The sequence below is a fragment of the Camelus dromedarius genome, unplaced genomic scaffold (assembly GCF_036321535.1).
Source record: "Camelus dromedarius isolate mCamDro1 unplaced genomic scaffold, mCamDro1.pat HAP1_SCAFFOLD_114, whole genome shotgun sequence".
Taxonomy (NCBI): Eukaryota; Metazoa; Chordata; class Mammalia; order Artiodactyla; family Camelidae; genus Camelus; species Camelus dromedarius.
The window spans coordinates 8,360,263-8,370,007 of record NW_026989787.1 but is presented as its reverse complement, the minus strand read 5'-3'; the positions used below and the strand labels follow the sequence as shown (position 1 = coordinate 8,370,007).

The window sequence follows — 9,745 nt, the reverse complement described above, 5'->3', positions numbered from 1 at the left end:
ATCCAATTCCTGTGAATTATTTGTGAAAAGTGTTGATTTATCGATGTCCAGTAGGCAGAGAACCAGTGCAAACTGCTCTCACTAGCTCCCATACACAAAACTTTGTAAACATCCACTCACCCAGGCCTTGGCATAGGACAATTGCCTAAGAGTGGTCTGTTAATTCCAAAGACAGGATGAGGCCTCAAAAAAAAGGAAGCAGGAAATGGCACATTTGAGAAAGGAAACCGGTGCAGGATCTGACCTCTGGTATTGTAGCATCAAAGGTGAAACTCTGTTTTCCTTGGAAGCACATTCTCAAGCGAGCAGCAGGCATGGGATTGAAGGTGATGCGCTGAGTATTAGCAGAGTGCACAGAAGATGCTTGGCTGACAGAACTCAAAGAAATCAGCTCAAAATATCCCCACAATTGAATCTGAGACCAAGATCCGAGCTGCCAAATCTGAGCTAGCAGAGGCAGCGGTAAAAGAGGGATAGGGCTACGGATGATGGCACACGCAGAACTCAGGGATTTAGAGTGCGTTGTGGGTATTGTTGGGTACTTTCAAGAGAGCAAACATAACTGTGATCTCAGTGAGACAGCAACCGCACTGGTGCGTGAGGTTGAGTTTATCGATATGTCCTATGGCCACATCCGCTGCATCTGCAGGACAAGGGTCCAATTTGACATTTTGCCAATAGAGAACGTGTGGGGCTCAATCAGAGGAATCATGCATCTGGACTGAGGGTTCCAGGGGTCGTTGGGTTTGAAATCAGTATTAAAAGATTTAGGATCTGCTACATTCATAACCTGGATTGGGAATACTGTCTGGTTTGAGGCAGAGGATACGGAACAGCTCTGTGGTTGCCATCGTGAACCCATGACTCAAGAATGAGAGAACAAGGAAGAGTGGTCAAAGTCCACAGCATGAGAAGATGAAGCATTGCTTACAGCATTATCACCCAAATGCGGAAGCTACATTTTGGACGGCACTGACAGAGTACTGCACCGAGGACACATAGGTCGGTCTGCGGGATAATCCCAGCAGGCCCTGAAGTGTGACATCCATACATATGCTTCCACTGGTGTTTCGGTAGACAGAGAAGCTCTGGGAAGAACTGGTAACATTGGGACATTCCCATGGCATTAGAAAGTACAAGTGCACTCTCTGTTGGCTGTTTTGGAGATATTTCAAAATGACATACAGAAGAATTCAGAGCTGAAAACCTATAGAAGCTTCATTCCCACTAGAGGAAGTGGACTGTGCCCTTTCAGAATTGTGAGATTAGTGTAATAAAAATGAGGTTCTACTAACTGAAAGAGTATGGTGTGTTCATCACAACAAAGGCAACACCAGGATTTAGAGATATACCAGACAACACACACAGGAACAGGGTATGGCATCAAGGTCTAGGGAAAATTTTCCTCTCAGAAATACCATGGAATTGCATACACCAAAGAGTCTAAAGATTGCACTTAACCAAGCCCTATAAGTCTATATTTGATACATGAAATTACTTGAAATGTAGAGTAAAACAAGTATAGTAAAATAAACAGGATGTACAATTTTCAGTTCCAAGGAGATTGAAGGCCCAAAAAATAAGCTTTCACACAACTAGACTGCAAAACGTTACCAGAGCATGCTCTGAAAATAGAGGTGAGGAAAACTCTGATGAACAACTGTGCCTCAGAATCACAAAAGGCAGAATACCATAAAAGGGGAAGAGAAAGTGTAAAGAAGAAAATAATAAAAACAGAAAAGACAATGGATGCGATAAAAACTGGGCTAAGTTCAATCCTAAGCAGACTACATAATGCAGAGGGACTCGTGAATGTCTGTGAGGACAGGGGAACAGAAAACCCTCGATCAGAAAAAGGAACAGAACAGAAAGTGCAAACCAAAGCTAACATCACTCTTGAATCCTGGGTAAAGAGAAAGCAGGATTAGAATAGGACTCATAGGATTCCCAAATGGAAAAGCAAGAGATAAAATAAAAAATTCTGAAAAGGAATATGTAGAAAAATCAGAATGAAACTTGCTGAAAGCCAAGAAAGTATCGTCTATACGAATTCAGGAAGTACACAGCGTCCAAAAGAGGTGGAATACCAATAGACCAACAAGCAGCTGTAGAATTCAAATAAAAAAAGTATATGATCATCCCAGTGATGTAAAATGCACCTTGAGGAAAGCAACTTAGTCACAACAGAACCTCCAGAGGGGTTTCAGCTGATATCACGGCAGAAATTTTGCAGCACTGGGAGGAGTGCCAGGACATAGACCATATCCTGAATGAGAAAAAGCTGCAATCTAGGGTAGCCTATGCCAAATGACCGCCGTTTATTACAACGGCAGAGCTAGGGAATTTCACTGACCAGCAAACCTGAAAAGAATTCAGCAGTTTGAGACTGATCCTAAAACAAAAATTTAGAATTCTACCCTGAGTAGAAAAGTAGCAAGATGAAATGGAAATATCGAAACCATTATTGCAAATGCAAGAAGAGCCTGAGTTGCAAAGCACTAAGAAGAAGAAGGCAAGGAGGACATCAAAATCCTAAAGATGGGAGAAGGTAGCAGGAAATCATAGGTGATTTTATGCACTATCTTTAGTGAATCAGCTTACATGACTGTCTGAAGCAAAAGGAGAGATGCATGGCCTCATGTGTTTGCAAAACATACAAACAATCAGACAAACAAACAAAAACCAAAAGGTTACAGTTGGCTGACATATACCAAAAAACCATGAATATTGAAAACAATATACTCAAAGTGATGTCAAGGATCATTCAGCACGCATCGACCCAGTATCGCGGCTAGCATGTACTCAAAACATTTGTATTCAGAAAACAGATGCATGCATTACTATTCATTGATACTGATCCAGAAGCGCATATCGTGACCCAACAAAAATGACGGTTTTGAATAAATGTGGGTCATAAAACGGGATATAGTATTATAAGTCTTCCAAGAAGCTGAATGAATGCCATATTCTAAGCTTCGTAGGGAAGAAATGGCATAAGCCTTTAACAAAGACAAGTAGCTCTGCGAAATTGTACTAAGTGCAAAAAAGACAGACAGGAAAGTGAACGTTGGGATTGGTTACATTTCTAGGAATTTCAGCCCCCATGAAACAAATGGATCCATGTTCTGAGAGTGTGGGTGTTTCAGCAGAAAGCACCATACGGATATGTAATCTGGGTGAATGGATATTACACAAACATGAGTTTCCTTGAGTGGGTCTCAGTGTACTGTGAACTGTAGAAAGTTTAAAGAGGTTTCAATCCATAAAATGAACATGGACACACTTCCCTCCGTTTGCACTGTGTATACAGATCTGAACAAAAGGAAAGAGGGAAGAGTAAAGGACCATGGGACACTTCTGGATAGAATCACATTTCACTTAGGAAACTCTCGTCTAATGCAGCATCACCCCCAACACGGACTTGATGCATCAACCCCTGGGGATGGCAGTTACCTGTTGGATTCCAGGTGGAATGTTGGTGTGAACCACGAGGCTTCTTGCGGCTGGTGGATCCAATGTAACTGGGCAGAATTCTGTGGGTGGATCACTTTGATGGTGGGTCTGCTGCCCTATGTGGAGATTGGCTTAGGTCTTTTGTTCGGGTAGCTGAGTAATTTCGAGACACTGCTGCTGCCCAAATACCTGAGTTCACGGGTCAGTTTCCAGAATTTGAACTGGCAGACAGTGGAAGATCTGCCTGTCATCAGCTTACTTGTGAGGCTCCGAGGTGTTTTCAGACTTGCCCAGTCATGTTGACGTCGACTTTATGGGAGACAGTAAGAGAAGCTGGCAGAAAAGCTGGCAGCATGGATTGAGGAGATGTGCGAACACATTGATGAGAGTTGTTCTGCTACAGTGGAGAATATCGGCATGCAGACATCTCTAGAGCATACCAGGCTCGAAAGACCTTCATGAGAGCTACTGAACCTCGGTGATACTGGCAGAAACATACGGAGTGTCAACGTGCCCTTGAGAAATTTGCTCGATTCTCAGCTCCAAGAACGGGTCCAAGATTCCTGACATCTAAAAGAGAAGAGATGGCAGAGATGATAAAAGCGCTCATGTTCTTGGAAGAGGTCGTGAGAATCCACACATCCCAAGGGGCATTTACGAATCATTCAGACCGAAATGCACCAAGCCCAGGTAAGCCAATTCCCACGTTTGTGCCTAGCTATCAATCACATGCTCTCCCCGCCACTCCACTCAGTCATCCATTACAAAGGATCAGAACCTGAGCTGCAATGAATCCAGTAGGAGTAGAGCAAGCCCATTCTAGAATCAGAGTTCCTCCTACTTCACACTCGGTGAACAACAGTGAAATCCTTAAAGGTCAAATACTCTCGACTAAAATAGATAGGAATTGAATACTTAGCTCACACAATGAAATGATTACCTTCCCCTAGATTCAGCAAATGCTGGTTTTATGTATTCTTTGGGCTGAAAGGAGTGTGGGAAGTTTGAGGAATCTTTGACTGAAGTTGTATATGAATTAGGCCTCAGTTTCTCAAGACAGTACATGAAAATATTAGAAGTCAGATAGTGAACTGAACTGTAAAAGTCGCCAAACACATTAAAGACACAAGTTTTGTGGACCGTCTTTCCCTTCCTTCAAGCCTCGTGTTCAATATAACTTGGAGGTGCAGACATGGTTGTGTTAAATTGCTTTACCCAACATGATCGGATGATTAAGCCTTCTCAGCACTGATAGGAGAACACCTGTTTCTCAATAGCCTAGCATAGCTGCAGCAGGTTTCTCATAGTTAAATGCCTCTAGGTGCTTTTGGAATCAAGCCTAAATTTGTATATTCTATTTAGATATTCTTTTATATTCCTAGAGAATAATGTTACAATTTGAAATGCCAACATTGCTTAGTATGTGTCATTGGGAATAAAGGGCACCACATGCACAAGGGAAACCCAGGTTGGGGGTTATTTCATGGTTCCAATAGTTATTTCATTGATCCTTTTGTTGTTGGAGGCTTCAAGAGAAAAGGGTTGGCATGTCCCCTTCAAAATTTTGGACTGCTATTTTCATTGAATCTGTCTGTTTTTCCCTTAGAGCTGACAAAATATAACAGATATTTTCAAGTCTGGCTTCTACGTTGATTTGGTAATTTTCAAAAACTAACTTCAATTTCATATAAATCCCAAAACACGTAAATCGATACTATTAATCTTCTTAAAGCCTGCAACTGCCTTATCAACATAATGTCACAGCTGGTGTCTTCTGACAAACTTTCCGACCATGGCTGTAAAGAAAACGGTGCAATACAAATATCCAATTTCTGTGAATTATTTGTGAAAAGTGTTGATTTATCGGTGCCCATTAGGCAGAGAACCACTGCAAACTGTTCTCACTAGCTACCATATACAAAACAATGTAAACATCCAATCAACCGTCCCTTGGCAAAGGACACTTGCGGAAAAGTGTTCTGTTACTTCCAAAGACAGGATGAGGCGACAGAAATCCTGGAAGCAGGAAAAGGCAAAGTAGAGAATGGAAACCAGTGCAGGATCTGACCTCTGGTAATGGAGCATCAAAGGTGAAACTCTGTTTTCCTTGGAAGCAACCTCTCAAGTGGGCAGCAGGCATGGGATTGAAGGTGATGCGCTGAGTGTTAGAAGAGTGCACAGCAGATGCTTGGCTGACAGAACTCAAAGAAATCAGCTCAAAATATACCCACAATTGAATCTGAGACCAAGATCCGAGATGCCAAATCTGATCTAGCAAAGACAGCGGAAAAAGTGGGATAGGGCTACGGATGATGGCCCTCACAGAACTCAGGGATCTAGAGTGCGTTGTGGGTTTTGGTGGGTACTTTCAAGAGAGCAAAGAGAACTGTTACCTCAGGGAGACAGCAACAGCACTGGCGCATTAGGTTGAGTTTATTGATATTTCCTATGGCCACATCCACTGCATCTGCAGGACCAGAGACCAATTTGACATTTTGCCAATAGAGCACACGTGGGGCTCAATCAGAGGTATCATGCATCTAGACTGAGTGTTCCAGGGGGTATTGGGTTTGAAATCTGTATTAGAAGATTTAGAATCTGATATAATCAAAACCTGGATTGGGATTACAGTCTGGTTTGAGGCAGAGGATGCGGAACAGCTCTGTGGTTGCCTTCGTGAACCCATTAATCAAGAATGAGAGAACAAGGAAGAGTGGTCAAAGTCCACAGCATGAGAAGATGAAGCATTTCTTACAGCATTATCACCCAAATGCAGATGCTACATTTTGGACGGCACTGACAGTGTACTGCACCAAGTAAACATAGGTCGGTTTTCGGGATCATCCCAGCAGGCCCTGAAGTATGACATTTATACATATGCTTCACCTGGTGTTTCTGTAGACAGAGAAGCTCTGGGAAGAACTGGTAACTTTGGGACATTCCCATGGCAGTAGAAAGTGCAAGCGCACTCTATGTTGGCTGATTTGGAGACATTTCAAAATGTCATACAGAAGAATGCAGAGCTGAAAACCTATAGAAGCTTCATTTCCACTAGAGGAAGTGCCCTGTGCCCTTTCAGAATTGTGAGATTATTGTAATAAAAATGAGGTTCTACTAACTGAATGAGTATGGTGTGTTCATCACAACAAAGGCAACACCAGGATTTAGAGATATACCAGACAACACACACAGGAACAGGGCATGGCATCAAGGTCTAGGGAAAATTGTCTTCACAGAAATAACTTGGAATTGCGTACACCAAAGACTCTAAAGTTTGCACTTAACCAAGCCCTATAAGTGTATACTAGATACATGATAGTACCTGAAATGTAGAGTAAATGAAGTATAGTAAAAGAAACAGGAAGTACCATTTTCAGTTCCAAAGAGATTGAAGGCCCAAAAAATAAGCTTTCAAACAACTAGACTGCAAAACCATAACAGAGCAAGCTCTGAAAATGGAGGTGAGGAAAACACTGATGAACCACAGTGCCTCAGAATCACAAAAGGAAGAATACCAGAAAAGGGGAAGAGAAACCGTAAAGAAGAAACCAATAGTATCAGAAAACTCAATGGATGAGATAAAAACTGGGCTAAAGTCAATCCTAAGCAGACTAAATAATGCAGAGGGACTCGTGAATGACTGTGAGGACAGGGGAACTGAAATCCCTCCATCAGAAGAAGACACAGAAAAGCAAGTGCAAACCAATGATAACATCACTGTTAAATCCTGGGTTAAGGAAAAGCAGGTAAGAATAGGACTCATAGGATTCCCAAATGGAAAAGCAAGAGATAAAAGAATAAATTCTGAAAAGGAATTTGTAGAAAAATCAGAATGAAACTTGCTGAGAGCCAAAAAAGTATCATCTATACGAATTCAGGAAGTACACAATGTCCAAAAGAGGTGGAATACCAATAGACCATCAAGCAGCTTTAGAATTCAAATAAAAAAATTTCATGATCATCCCAGTGATGTAAAATGCACCTTGAGGAAAGCAACTTAGTCACCAAAGAACTTCCAGAGGGGTTTCAGATGATATCTCGGCAGAAATTTTGCAGCAAGGGGAGAATTGCGAGGACATAGACCATATCCTGAATGAGAAAAAGCTGCAATCTAGGGTAGCCTATGCCAAATGACCGCCGTTAATAACAACGTCAGAGATAGGGAATTTCACTGACCGGCAAACTTGAAAAGAATTCAGCAGTTTGAGACTGATCCTAAAACAAAAATTGAGAATCCTACCCTGAGTAGAAAAGTAGCAAGATGAAATGGAAATAACAAAACCATTATTGCAAATGCAAGAAGAGCCTGATTTGCAAATAAGTAAGAAGAAGAAGGCAAGGAGCACATCAAAATCCTAAAGACGGGAGAGGGTAGCCGGAAATCATAGGTGATTTTAAGCACTATCTTATGTGAATCAGCTTACATGACTGTCTGCCTGAAACAAAAGGAGTGATGCATGGCCTAATGTGTTTGCAAAACAATCAGACAAACAAACAAACACCAAAAGGTTACAGTTGACTGACATATACCAAAAAACCATGATTATTCAATACAAAATACTTAAAGTGATGTCAAGGATCATTCAGCACGCATCGAAATATTATCGCAGTTAGCATGTACTCAACAAACTTATATTCAGAAAACAGACGCGCACATTACTATTCATAGATACTGATACAGAAGTGCATATCATGAGCCAACCCTAATGACGGTTTTGAAAAATTGTGGGTCATAGAACGTGATATAAAATTACAAGTCTTCCAACAGGATGAACGAATGCCTAATTCTACCCTACGTAGAGAAGAAGTGGCATAAGCCTATAACAAAGACAAGTAGCTCTGCAAAACTGAACTAAGTGCAAAGGAGACAGACAGGAAAGTGCACGTTGGGATTGGTTCCATTTCTAGGAATTTCAGCCCCATGAAACAAATGGATCCATGTTCTGAGAGTGTGGGTGTTTCAGCAGAAAGCAACAGACGGATATGTAATCTGGGTGAATGGATATTACACAAACATGAGTTTCCTTGAGTGGGTCTCTGTGTACTGTGAACTGTTAGAAAGTTTAAAAAGGTGTGAATCCATAAACTGATCATGGACACTCTTCCCTCCGTTTGTACTGTGTATACAGATCTGAACAAAAGGAAAGAGGTAAGAGAAAAGGACCATTGGACCCTTGTGGATAGAATCACATTTCCCTTAGGAAACTCTCGTCTAATGCAGCATCACCCACAAAATGGACTTGATGCATCAACCACTGGGGATGGCAGTTACCAGTTGGATTCCTGGTGGAATGTTGCTCTGTAGCACGAGGCTTGTTGTGGCTGGTGGATCCAAGGTAACTGGGTAGAATTCTGTGGGTGGATCAGTTTGATGGTGGGTCTGCTGCCCTATGTGGATATTGGCTTAGGTCTTTTGTTCGGGAAGCTGAGTAAGTTCGAGATACTGCTGCTGCCCCAAGACCTGTGTTCAAGGGTCAGTTTCCAGAATCTGAAAGGGCAGACAGTGGAGGAACTGCCTGTCTTCAGCTTACTGGTGAGGCTCCGAGGTATTTTCAGACTTGCCCAGTGATGTTGACGTCGACTTTATGGGAGACACGAATATAAGCTGGCAGAAAAACTGGCTGCAAGTATTGAGGAGATGTGCCAACACATTGATGAAAGTTGTTCTGCTAAAGTGGAGAATATCGGCATGGAGTCATCTCTAGAGCATACCAGGCTAGAAAGACATTCATGAGACCTACTGGACCACGCTGATACTGGAAGAAACTTACGAAGAGTCAACCTGCCCTTGAGAAAGTTACACGATTCTCAGCTCAAAGAACGGGTCCAAGATTCCTGACGTCTAAAAGAGAAGAGATGGCAGAGATGATACAAGCGCTCATGGTGTTGGAAGTGGTCGTGAGAATCCACACATCCCAAGTTGCATATACGAATCATTCAGACCGAAATGAACCAAGCCCAGGTAAGCCTATTCCCACGTTTGTGCCTAGCTATCAATCACATGCTCTTCCCTCCACTCCACTCAGGTATCCATTTCAAATGATCAGAACCTGAGCTGCAATGAATGCAGTAAGAGAAGAGCAAGCCCCTACTAGAATCAGAGTTCCTCCTCCTTCACACTCGGTGAACAACAGTGAAGTCCTTAAAGATCAAATTCTCTCGACTGAAATAGATAGGAATTGAATACTTAGCTCACACAAAGAAATGATGACCTACCCCTAGATTCAGGAAATGCTGTTCTTATATATTCTTTGGGCTGAAAGGACTGTGGAAAGTGAGGGGAATCTTGAAT

The 9,745-nt window shown here is 42.1% G+C and overlaps 1 long non-coding RNA gene across 1 annotated transcript in view; it reads right to left on the bottom strand.

The window, feature by feature from the left end:
• Positions 1-8,756: 8,756 nt before the first annotated feature.
• The window catches only part of LOC135320719 (uncharacterized), a 37,048-nt gene continuing 36,059 nt past the window's right edge, over positions 8,757-9,745 (bottom strand). Inside the window, exon 4 of the long non-coding RNA XR_010379983.1 lies at positions 8,757-9,295. This is a non-coding gene — a long non-coding RNA (uncharacterized LOC135320719). The remainder of the gene's footprint in view (positions 9,296-9,745) is intronic.